Here is a 13,569-nt window from a genome sequence, read left to right on the forward strand (position 1 = left end):
TGTCTGCCATATCTTTCTAATTGACAAAGGAATCCAAATGTTTCTGTGATTGAGGTGGTTTCTATACTTTTTAAAATCTCATCATGGCACTTTTTAATTAATTCCATTAGACTGGGAGGTCTTTGACCATTATATTGGAATGTTAGCTAACAAGACTTTTTTCAGAGTTTAAGGATATAAAATGTTCTGAAGGCAGGCTAACTTTCTTTACTAATTTGTTATCAGTATATCTTATTTTCTATAAATTAGAATTTTTAAAAAAGTTTCTTAGTAATTTCTTCATTTTCTAGTTGTTGTTGCTGTTGTTCTTAAACATATCCACAAAATTTTGAACTGATTTTGGACTTATTTGATTTGTCTGGCAGCCCCGCATTTTGGGATTTCTTTGGCTTCTCTACCCTCACCAGATGCCTTTCCTCCTATTTTACTTGCCAGTTTTCTTCTGTGTATTGTCTTTCTGTATTAAATTGGAAGCTCCTTGAAGGAAAGTACTGTTTTTCTTTTTCAGATTTGTATGTGTATCTCCGACACTTAGGATAGTACCTGGAACATAGTAGGATCTTTTTATTGGCTATTGGCAAAAATGAATTCAGCCAAAAGGCTTTCATTTTTTCATTTTGCACTCATTGGGCACCTACTAATGGGCAAGGAACTATATTGTGAGACATGGGAAGAAATAAAGATGGAAAATTATTAAGGGACAGGTCAATTCTCTGAGAGACTCCATAGCTGAGAATCATAACATCTGAAGGAATTGCAGGGCAGCCTTTGCTGACACAGTTGTTGCAGACTGCGAATGAGATAAATTGGAGGCAGAGGGAAGAGGAGAAATGCCCCAGATGATGCAACAGTCTCTCTGAAAAGTCAGAGAACAGCAACTGCCTCTCAATCTCCTTGTATCATCCTCTCACAAGAGGAGATCTATTCTGGGTTGGATTTCCAGCAGTCACTGTCAGGTGGCTCCCATGTATTCCAACAGAAAACCACAAATTGGCCTTGTTCTCTTGGACCTTAATGTCTTGTGAGCAGAGATAAATATAGCAGGAATATAATTGAGCTTAAAATAAAATGGTGGTACAGTGAATAGGATATTGGATTCAGAATTTGGGAAGACCTGAGTTCCAATCATCCTTGAGGCACTTAGTAGCCTTGTGGTCCTGGACAAATTGTTTAACTTCTCAGTCTTCATTTATTTTTCTACAAAATGGGGATAGTAATAACATCTACCTTATAGGATTGTTTTGAGGATTACATAAAATAACCCATAAAAAGAAGTTTTGCAAATGCCAAAACATTATATACATTATATACAAAACATTATATACCATCATTGTCATTATGTACTTAAAAGAATATAATAGGAGTCATGAAGAAAGGAGAATCTGGAAAAATTTCACAAAGGAAATGAAATTTGATCAGATTTTGAAAATTAGCTAAGAAATGGGCAGGCAGAGAGATGTTAAAAGCAAACTTCAGACAGAGTGATGATCAAGAAGAGGAAATGTGCAGAGAATATATTCCTGGAATGGTGTGGAAATCAGTTTGGCTAAAGCATAAGCATAGACAAAAAGAAACTCTGAATGTCCAGGTGAGAAAATTAGATGAACTATGTTTCCACTGAGTTCCTCTCCATATCATTATTGTTGTCAATTATTAATATTCATTTGCTACCTTCTGGAAAATCAATATTATATATTAAATACTTCAAAAATGCTAATTTTAGAGAAAAGATGGTCTTCACCATGAAATAACTAAATCCCTAGAGAGAGGCAAAATGAATTATGACATATAATAACCTAGTCCATATACATTAGCATTTTATTAGATTTTAGAGCTAGAAATCCCTACTTTTGCTTATAGCTTATTTTTATAACTGATGGTATTCTTTCTATTAAGGGTTACTATTACTTAATCACAGATATTTTGAAAAACTGCTTGTACTTTTGTGTTCCATATAGTGGACATTGTGGGTGTTCTGTGAAATATTTAGTAGTCATTGTAATGTCCAAACTAGCTTTCTGAAATGTAATGTCCGAGCTAGCTTTCTGGAAGATCTCTGGATGGGCCTTAGTCTTTAGGTGGAGAAGTGATGAAGGCAGGAGGGCAACCAGGAGACTGGTCAAAGATGGAGTTCGGAGTCCAGAATCTGGATTCTAGAGTCTGGAGTCTTCTCTTGTGTCTGTGTCTGAAACTCTCTGTCTCCTTAATGTCTGAGACTCCCAGTTCCCAGTCCTTTCAGCCCTTAAATGCCCCAATACAATTATATCACTATAGCAACTGAGCATGTGCCAATTGTAGAACATTACATCACCATGTCACACTAAATATATGCCAAATAGAGTGATTACATCATTACATCATATTAAGTACATGCTTAACTAGAGAACCATTATCCCATCAATAACACTGAGGAGGTGCTTAACTATAAGCACCCTGCTGTCCTTGATTCAAATATACCTTTCCAGAGGTCTGGCCCTCTACAAATCATTCTTTAACTGTTGTACTAGAATCATTATCACAAGAGAGGCCTGGAGAGACTTACATGAACTGATGCTAAGAGAAATGAGCAGAACCAGGAAATCATTATACATGGTGACAACAATATTATATGAGGATTGATTCTGATGCTCTCTTCAAAAATGAGATGATTCAGGCCAGTTCCAATGGACTTGGAGTAATGAGAGCCATCTACACCCAGAGAGAGGAGGGTGGGAAGTGAATGTGTTTTACAACATGGCATTTTCATTCTTTTTGTTGTTGCTTGCTTGATTTTTCTTTTGTAGCACAATAATTGTATATATATATATATATACATATACATATACATATATTAGATTTAACATATATTTCTACCATGTTTAACATATATTGGACTACTTACCATTTAAGAGAGGTCATGGGGGAAGGGAGAGAAAATTGGAATACAAAGTTTTGCAAGGGCTAATATTAAAGAATTGTGCATGCATATGTTTTGAAAAATAGAGCCTTTAATAAAAAAGATAACCTGTATGATAAATACTAAACAATGTTAAAAAAAGAAAGAAAGAAAGAAAGAAAGCCCCTGCTTTCACCCAAATCGTTTTGGGAAAAGATACATCTAAAAAATCTTTATTTCCCTGTCTTTCACTAGATATATAGAAATAAAGCTAGTGATTTTATTTATAGGTTGTTATATTGTTATAGAACTAAAGATGAATTAGTATAAAAATATATATTTAGAAAAATTTGTGACCAAAAAAAGAAGATGGTTGAGCATATAATGATAGTAAGAGATAGCTCATAGGCTAGTCAGATGTTTTATTGGTACCCATATGATGTCAAGGGACTGCAACTTGTGGGTGATTTTCCCTCCAGTGAATTTAAGAGAAAAGATGAGCTAGATAAGAATTGAGAGTTAATGGAATGAGCAGTATAAATATATTTCAATTTTCATTTTTGGAGGGCATACTCACATCAGTGGGATTGTAGATCCAATGCATTGATGAAGAGGAAAACAAAAAAGAAAACAAAAGAAGACACAGAAATGTTCTCTGTTTCAGTAAAAATGTATTTGCACAAGTTTTTAATCTTTATTAGAAGGTAGATTTATAATTTTTAAAATATATTGATAGGTTTCTACTTAGGATGTGCCCACTATCATAATATTGGTCTCATTCATTCTACAGCTCTTCCATACATATAAGGGAGATGAAATTTGTCCCCTAATGTTATGGAAGTTTCCTGGATTTTGGAACCAGAAACTGAGTTTGTGTTTTTTTCTTTTGGAAAAAAAATTTGATTTTTAAAATTTCAGACATTTCCAGACTGCCCCTCATTCCATGAGAATTCTCTGGTAACAAAGGAAAACAAGTAGGATAAACTAATAATATAGCACTCAACTGCAAGTGCATCCCACATCATAGGATCCCCCACTTTTCTTTGTTTTTAAGGATATTAAAAATTTAACAGAAATTGATTATCTCTCTCACTTCTATCCTATTGGAAAAAAAGAGAAAAACAAATTCCTACATATGCATAGTCAAGTAAACCTAATTCTCTCCATGGTTATATACAAAAATATATGTGTCTCATATTCTTTATCCTAAATCTATCACTTTGGTCTTCATTGTATTGTTTATAGCTCTTACAGCTTTCAAAGATATTTGTTTTTACAGTGACATTATAGAAATTGTTCCATTTTAGATTCATTTCATTTTTAATCACTTTGTAAGTATTCAAAAATTTCCATTTTTATAATGTTGGTATTGTAGTACAAATTGTTCTTCTGGTTCTGCTCATTTCACTTAGCATCTGCTCATAGGAGTCTTTCCATGTCTTTTTGAAATTCATAATCACATACCATAACTTAGGTATTATTTGATTAATGAACATCCTTTTAACTTCTAGCTTCTTGATTCAACAAAAAGAGCTATCATAAGTATTTTTCTACATTTTTTACTTTTTTTCTTCCTATTTCTTAGATTTCTTTTGAGTGTAGGCCTAGCAGCAATACAATTGGAAAATATTCTGGAAAATTATTTGAAATTGTATACAGCATGTCAATGAACACTGAATATCCTTTGATTCAATGACATCACTGAAAACCTGGGTTTGACTCCCTGCTTCCTGTTTGCTATTTATGCAACTTCAGCCAATTTCCATTCTGTTCTTAATTCTCCCTCCCCCCCCTTCCCCTGCAGAAATGAGTCGTTTCAGTTTGATGATCTATGGGATCTTTGCTTCTAAATCCTAGTATTCTATGAATGAGAAATTATTCAAGATGAGAGAATACCTTCTGTGCACTGGTTATGGGTAAGCTGAAGTAGCATGGAGGGCAGTTTTTACACTCCAAAAAGTTATTTTAGAATTCAGTAAAAAGGGCATCTGTTAATTAGCAATTTGTCCAAATAGTTCATATCATATTTCCAGATAACATATTTTCAAAGGTGTCACTGGAGTTCAGTGGCTGGAGCCCTGGATTGTAAAAGAAAACATACTCATTAAGTTTTAATGCATTCCCAGCACTGATTAATTGAACTTTGGCAAGTAAATTCAGGCACTGAGTTTGATTATCTTAAGATATAGAACAAAGAGATAATATTTGCTCCTCCCTTTACTTAAGCCTTTGGATGGCTTAATAAGTTAATGTTCAAAGTACTTTTAAGAACTTGGAAGAGAAATTATATTATGATTGGCACTCAGTCATGTTTGAAATGGCATACAAAACTTCCCTCCCTCCTGCTTCCCTGGCTGTCCCCTCCCCTCAGCCTCACTCTGAGCCTCACATCTTCCTGTTGCACCTGTCGCCATTCCCTGCACCTTGCTCAGTGTCCCAGACAGGTAAGAGCTTCAGAAGTTGGGGGAAGAGTGCTTTAAGGTCCTTGTGGCACAGGCCCCTCCCTTCTGTAAAAATAGAAATTTTGCCAAGGGATAGGAGGAAAGAGGGACAGAAGCATTGACTGAAGGGGGCACAGGAAGAAGGAAAGGATTCTAGAAAAAGCGAGTCCAGTCCAGAAGGATCAAGAAGAATAAAAAGTAGCATACAGACAGCAAGGAGGGAATATTTAGTGCGAACACCTAAATCATTTGGAATTTTTTCCTCAGTTTTAATTGTCTTGACTAGCAGTTGGAAGCGCCAAATACTTAAAGCACCTAAAAGACAAGCAGGATCTACTTTACAAGTGTAATGTATTCAGCTTTTTGCCATTCCCATGCCTATAACATTTTGAATCTTTATTGGAAGGAGCTAATGGAGTCGATCACACAAATTCTGTGACAGTCAGTATCTCTTATGGTATGTTTTCTTCATATAATAAGCAGTTGTTATATTTAGAATAGTAGCCAGTAAGCTGCCCGGAAGAAAGCTGGAAAATGAATTGTTTTGGTTATTAGGAACAAATTTCCTCTCTGTACAAAAATGTAGGTAGTGTAGGTGAGAATGGTCTTCTGATTTTTTAAGAGCCCTAACTTGCCAACTGCTAATTCTCGATACCATAGTTAAATAGAACTTTTCAAGTGTCAGAAGATTTTCCACATTATATGCCACTTAAAGGGCAAAGTCCTTAACTTGTGGAAGTTCTGAAATGACTTCCTTGCCAAATCATACCTGTTAGATTCATTTTTTTAAGTGTGTGTGTGAATTTTTCATTTGATCAGGCTTGTCTTGTCTGTTTCTTCTAAAAGGGACAAATATTGTCTCTCAGTAGTGTTTCTGGTGAATAATATGCTGAAGAAAATAAATGGATTCAGTGGAAAGAGTACTAGATCTGGAGTCAGAAAATCCTTAGTTTAAATTTTACCACAAATACTAGTTGTGTGATCCAATACAGCAAATAAATTCATCACTCTAAGTATCAGTTTTCTCATCTATAAAGTGGGAATAATAATAATATTTACCCACAGACTTGTTGTAAGAATCAAATGAAATATGTCTAAAGTGCTTTGCAAATCTTAAACTATATAAATATTAGCTATTAATATTATTGTTATTAAAATTATGAGCTAATTAAAATGAACTGATCTTGCTTGGAAAAAATTTCTTAGATAAGTATGACTTTAATTGAGTCATACATACAGGTATAGAGAAAATATCAAATGTTATAAGAATGCAGAGTAGAATTTAGTTGACATTAGCTGCTACATAAGAAATGGGGCTTGAACTTAAAAATTAAAAAAGATGACTGGGGAAAAGAATCTTACAATAAGCTGGTCTTATGAAATCAATTCTGAGTGAAGTAAAGTATGTATTTTGGTTATAGGAAGTAGCCTTCAAAACAGATTTTTCTGTGGGCCTTGAGTCATTGTAAACATTGGGAACAAAACACTTTCTTGTTAGTAGGCTTTAGAAAGAGACTGAATTTTTCATTCCTGGTATAGATTATAAGATGGAACAATTTTTCCCTTTTCTAGATAATAATAATAATAATACTTGGGTTTCTTAGAAGCCCACATCAACTTTCCCCTCACTTTTAGTGGTCATGTGTTTGGGGTGCTGTTCAACAGGTTTCTTACTCATTGGAATGAGAAGCTGGAAGCCAAAATGCCTTAATTCAGGAAAGACAGAATGGTTAGATATAGCTTTTGCATGAGGTTGTGTTTCTTTTCCAGTTTGATAAAGCATTTTTATTTCACAGCAAGTGATGTGATTACACACTCATCCAGAGCTGAGAAAAAGCTTGAGACTTTGGCTTGGACAAACAGAAAAATCCCTTTCTTGAGTTTGCAAGGACAAGTTCTATGGTATGTGGAAAATATCGAATATAGAATGGGTAGATTGATTTTCATGGGCAATATTGTTTTCTTTAATTTATGTACATTTCATGGATTCAGAATGAAGAACAATATATATATATGTCTACATATAAATCTATATATGTATATGTGTCTATCTATCATCTATCTATCTCTAAATAGATAAGATCATTAATCCTAGGAGTCTCTACTCAAATAGTTAAAAAGTAAGTTAATTTGATTTTCCCTTTTTTCCTATGTTAAATAAGTTAGTCCTATTTGTAACTTACTAATCTAGTTACATTTAAATAAGAGTTCTCCCTTCTAGGATGGATACAAACAAGTGCTGGATTTGGAGTTATTGTCCATAGGGAACTCTCTCTATTAATGTCTTTTTGGCAACTTCCCTGAATCTTAGAGTCTTAGAGAGCTGCCGACACCACTGAAGTAAAATAACTTACTCAGGAGTCACACAGCCAATATATGTGAGATAAAGTATGATTTTCTGGCTCTAAGGTTAGCTCTCTATCCACTAGACCATGCTGTCACCTTTTTTAATCATAAGCTAATTTTTTTCTATCTTACCAGTGCTTCCTAAATATTTAATGAATGGTGGTGGTGTTACTAATATGACTGAAAAAGTCAAGTTCCTAATATTAGAATTATCTTGGCTGTATCTGACAGAAAGGTTTTAACTATATACTTATGAGATTTCTATGGTAATAGTCAGAAAGAAAGTGGGGAACATGATGGAAAGAAGCTGTTAATAATGCCATGAAATTTAAATTACTCTTCTGAGGGATCTATCTCCAGATACATAAACCATCAGTGTATTGTCCAGGCTAGTTTTCTGGGGCACCTCCGGATGGGCCTTGGTCTCAGCAGGATAGACACCACTAGGCTAGTCAGGAATAGAATCTAAAGTCTTTTATTGTCTCCTTCACAGTCTGTGTCTGTCACAGTCTGACCCAATCTTGATCTTAGTGGAGGAGTGCAGGAGGCAGGAGAGCCACCAGGAGCATGGCCAAAGATGGAATATTTCTATTTCTAATCTTCTCAGCCCTTAAATACTCCATTACATACAAATACATAAATATCCTATTACAATTACATCATTACAGAGAACCATCACCATGCTAAGGACTAAGTATATGTATACTAAAGAACCATTATCTCACCAATTCCACTGAGTTAACACCTTGTTGTAAGTATTCTTGTTTCAAGTATACATCTCCAGAGTTCTGGCCCTGATACTTGATACAGAGTTCCTGCCCTCTACGCATCAAAATCAAAAGCAAAAGTCAGCAAAGACTGGATTCTGCTCTCGCAAAACATGGTGTTACCTGCCTCTGCCCTGGTGAATTTATTTTACCTTTGCTGTTCACTGAACCAGGCTGCAAGAAAAGAAAGAAGAAAGTAAACTTGGAAATTTATACAATTGATCAGAATGAGACAAATGATCAGATTTTAACCACAATGATACAATACTGTAGGAGAGTATGATCCAGTCAAATATACTATGGAGAATATTTCTCTTTCACAGTTGCCTCAAGCCTTGATATTTCAGGGTTTCCCCTCCTGACACATTAAATTCCCTTCAGCCAATGAAGATAAACATGTTTCTCATCTGTAAAATGAAGGAATTGGACTCTAGCTCTAATGCCTTTGAGGCTATATAAGGCGCTAGATGACACAGTGGTTAGAGTTCCAGACTTGGAATCTGGAAGACCCATTCTCATGAGTTGAAGTGCCTTTTATTTTACAGTCTTAGAGAACTGCACAGGGGGTAATTGAGAAGTTATATAACTTATCCAGAGTCACATAGCGAATGTGTCTGAAGCAAGCCTAGAATGCATATTTTCCTGGTTCTGAGGCTATGCAGGCTCTCTAGCTAGGACTCCATGCTGCCCCTCGTGGGAATGATATTAGATAGAAATGAAATGGTGTTTAAAAGGAACAGCCCCCGTTAAGGAGAAGGCGTCACTTTTTGTCAGTGATATAACCCAAATCTGCTATGATTGTAGAGACATGAGAAATGCCCCAAGCTCTTGGGTGGCTCAGCAGCCCAGAAGCTGCTTTGCTTTGCCTTTGCTTTCCCACATCAGTAATTTACTGCTAGAGTGAAGTTAAGGTGCTTTAACAGTCATCAGACTTGAACAGATCAAAGAAAATAAAGAGAAGAATAGATTTTGTAAGGCGGAGGTTTAGGCCTCGTGTTCGAAGAAGATAGACATATACACAATACATATATACATACACATATACCTATATATACATGTATATGTGTGTGTGTACATATACTTACATACGCATTCAAGGAGAGAATACAGGAGTGCGAAAAGGGTCAAAGAAACTGGATGGAGCTGGGATTGAGTGAGTTTGAGGGGAAGCTAGTCACTGGAAATCATAGAGCTTTGAGAGACGTGGGGAAGCTGCCCAGAGGAGAGATGAGATAAACAATGATTTACAAGAGTATTTTCAGTTAAGAAAACCAGTCTCTTAGGAGCAGAGAAAACCTTACGTGTTTAGAGAATTAGGACAGAGAGTCAGGGCTGCAATCAGAAACCCCTGGGAACCAAAGATGCCAAAGAAAAAGGGCAGAGTAACTAGAGTCCCTCACTGTACAACACATGGAAAGACTCAAAAGTCAGGAGCGATGACAGAGACTGGGAGCTGCTCAAGATGAGAAAACATTCTGGAAGTAGCTCATGTTGTTGGCAGAACCCTTCTGTACATTACTGGAGCAGGCAATGAAAAATGAGGAAACCAAATGCTTCTACCTCCATCCAGAGGGAGTATTCTTATTTCTGGGAAGGCTGAGTAAAATTAATCTGGGTGGAAATACAACTTTCTATCTCAGTGATTTAGGAAACTCTTAGGTAAGGAAGCTACTTCTACCAATGCAAGTCAATACCTTCTTTGCAATTTATCATTCTAGTGATGATAAATCCTAAAGGACTGTCTGGAATACCTAGAGATTATGTGATTTGCCTATGGCCACATTAACAGGGTGCATCAAATGTGGGCTTAAACCCAAGTCTTCTTAGATTTGAGTGGTTGCCTCTTGAAAAGGAAACAGAAAAACATACTTTTGTGGTAGAAGACCAAGACATTATGAAATGTTTGCATGAATCAAAGTTTTTCTGAATTTTTCCTCTAAAAGGAATTAAGACATACCTGACTTCTCCCATCCATGTACTTTCCAACTCTGATAAATATGCACATGCCTCCTCTTTCTGTACCTTCTAGTATTCTCCTATCCTGTACTTTGAGTTTATTGCTGGTCCTGGTCATAGAGAACATCAGGAGCCCTATTATAGCAGGTTTAGGACTTAGCATCAAAGGTACAAACTAAATCAACTAGAATGATATTTTAGAACTGGAAGAAATTAGAGTCATTTATTCCAATCCTCTCATTTTAGGGTTAAGGAATTTGAGGTTGAGAGTTAAGTGATGTGCCCAAGGTGACAAAATATATTGTTAGTTATACATTAGTAAAACAAACAATATGAAGACATAAGTCTTATGATTATCAAGTTCTTGATTTAATCTATCTATAAAGCATATCATAAAAGGATTTCCTAGATGAGAAAGAGTAATGAAGTCCCTGGCAACTTGTGTCCCTACTTCTAGGGCCCTGACCTTGGATACCTAGATTTTCTATATCATCTATCCTGATATGTGCTGTTGTATAATTACATGATGTACTCACCCATCCTTATATGCTTCTATTCATTCTTTGTCTATCTTGTTGTATGTCACTTATTTGCTACATTTTTTGTATTTGAGAAACAATGTCCTTAATTTGTCAGCTTTTCTTCTCCAACTCTTGTTTTGATCTTGTTAATATCATATGTGTCCTAAACCCAGACTGATCTTGACTGGTCAGGAATCAGCTTTTCAGATTCAGCTTCTATCATAACCACATCTAATACAACAAATCTCTGTTCAGTCTATCCAAGGGTGTGCTGGTAAAATTTAACAAATATTTTTCTAAATAATGAGTATATGACATACTTTTAAGTTCAATTCATTTTATTAAAATTTTTTCATCACTTCTTTAAGTCTAGATAATTAACAAAATAATCAAGTTGTGGTTTGCAAGGTCTGATTATTTCCAAAATGTAAATTCATTCTAAAAATTTAATAATTAGTCATACAAATATTCTCTAGTGTACCACTGAATGCATTTATGTTTAGATTTCCCCAGTTTTCACCTGCATCTATGGACCAAGATGATCTTCCAGTTCTAGCCATTTTAAGTTAGTCCTAAATCCCAAGTCCAAGAGTGAGTGGCAATTAATGTAGCTCAACTGGAAAAAAAAAGATTTAATTTTAAAAATGTAAAAAGGAAAGTAGGTTAGTTAGAGTATTCTCTGACAGGTAATTTATTTTTATTTTCTTGAAAACATATTCTCATGCTAATCTAGTTTTCTCTTGAGGTATGTGTAGAAGGATGTATATCACTTAGAGGGAAATAAATCCACATCCTTATTCCCTTCACTTCCCTTTGATCTCAGATTGGGCAGACTTGATTTCTCCTTTAGTCCCAGGTGTGAGATAATAAGTGTTAGATTCCTGTAGTATAATGCCACTGAAGCTTAACATATACAAGGTCATTAATCACCCTAATGTTTATTATTTGACTATTTTTTCTTTGCTAAAGCCAAAGAAATAATACATAGAAATTCACACTCCTCCACAATCACTCTTTTTCATCTCTTATCTCCATCTTTTTTTTTTCCCTGATGGCAGCCCTAGCTGTCACCCCAAGAGCCAAGTTTCAAATTGCAAATGGTGCCCTGCCAACTTGTAGGAACATCTTGTAGCTTGCTTCAAGTCAGCCCTTGGTGGCAGTTGCTTTCTGGTGGTATAATGATTCATTTGGCTGTGGCTTTGTAAATACCAAAGTCTCACGCAGAACTGAAAATGAGTGAACTATAAAAAAAATCCAATTAGGTAATACTAAGTTCCTTTGGACCAAGTCATGTCTAAAAGAGTGTAGGTTAAAAGGAGGAAATTTTCTTAATAAAGTTGCTACAAATGGGTTGACCCAAAAAGTTAGTGAGTTCTTTCTCACTTGAGGTCATCAGACAAAGGTCTCATGAGTAACTTCTTATTTTGATATCATAGAGGAGAGTCTTAACCAAGGGCCAGTTAGATGAGAAAACCCCAATGATTCCTTTCAGTGTAGTAGTCTTAAAATGCTTCAGAAAACTCCTATCCTTGTCTATCTTCCATAAGTCTTTCTTGAACTATCTGATAATTCCCAATATTCCTTGCTTCTGTAGCCTGCCATTCTCATTTCTAGGATCATCAGGTTAAAATAAATCAAAAACTTTTCTTAAAACTTTTGATAAAAATTTTAATGTGTGAAGATAGTAAGACAATAGGGCTTTGTAAAAGGGGTTAATTGAAGAACACTGCACATTGATGGGTTTCTCCACCAGTTTGTTAAGCTGAAAAAGATCATCAATTGTTCCACATCATGACTTGAAAGTGTGCTGACATACCATAGTTCAGGGTTGACAAGTATAGGTGAACATATTCAATTTTATTTATTTAGCAAATATTTGCTGAGCACTCATTATTTTCAGGACTCTAATAAGCACTGTGGAAGGTATCGAGATGAACTTAATCCCATCTATGAACTTAAGGGATTTAATGTTCTTAAAAATATTATCTAAATAATCATCGATAAACACAAACATTCCTATATACAAAAAAATCAAAGATAATATTGCTCATGGAAAAAATGTGAACTATTACAAATCTTTACAAAACAAATATTAATCTTAACACCATAGTTCTTTGGGGATATTTTGAACTTTTTTCATCTCTGTGTTATAGATTTTATTGTGGTTTTTAATTTTTTTTGAATCACTAACTCACCAATTCCCTTCCCTGAGTAAATCAAATTTTCCCCTTACAACAAATAAATGTAGTTAGAGCTCACATTTTTATAGTTGAGATGGATATAACTTACACAAAACAAGGATGAAAGGACTACCAACCAAGTGCAATGATTAGGTAAAAAGTACTATAAGCTTTGCTTGTTTCCCCTTAAATAGCTAACCTTTAAATAATGCTTCAAAGAGGAAACTGAGGTAGAAAGAAGGTTGACTATGTTGCTCAAGGCCACACAATTAGTGGTGTCTAAAGGCAGGATTTGAACTCAGGTCTTGATGTCTTCTAGTCCTTCATTCTCTTTACTCTGTCACCTAATTGCCTTAAAAAATGATGTTGATACTAAAGTTCAACTCAGGGACTCTGCCACAGGAATTATGGCCTAAAGAAGCCAAAGACAGAAGGAAATGTTCCATATATATACCAAAATATTCATTGAATTTTTTTTTCTGG

At 35.1% G+C, this 13,569-nt stretch overlaps 1 protein-coding gene across 1 annotated transcript in view; it reads left to right on the forward strand.

Moving 5' to 3' along the window:
• Positions 1-7,121: 7,121 nt before the first annotated feature.
• Positions 7,122-13,569, forward strand: part of CYTIP (cytohesin 1 interacting protein) — a 77,890-nt gene continuing 71,442 nt past the window's right edge. Inside the window, exon 1 of the mRNA XM_051986352.1 lies at positions 7,122-7,218. The gene's annotated coding sequence lies outside the window, so the exon portion shown is untranslated. The remainder of the gene's footprint in view (positions 7,219-13,569) is intronic.

This window comes from Antechinus flavipes, chromosome 3 (genome assembly GCF_016432865.1).
Source record: "Antechinus flavipes isolate AdamAnt ecotype Samford, QLD, Australia chromosome 3, AdamAnt_v2, whole genome shotgun sequence".
NCBI lineage: Eukaryota > Metazoa > Chordata > Mammalia > Dasyuromorphia > Dasyuridae > Antechinus > Antechinus flavipes.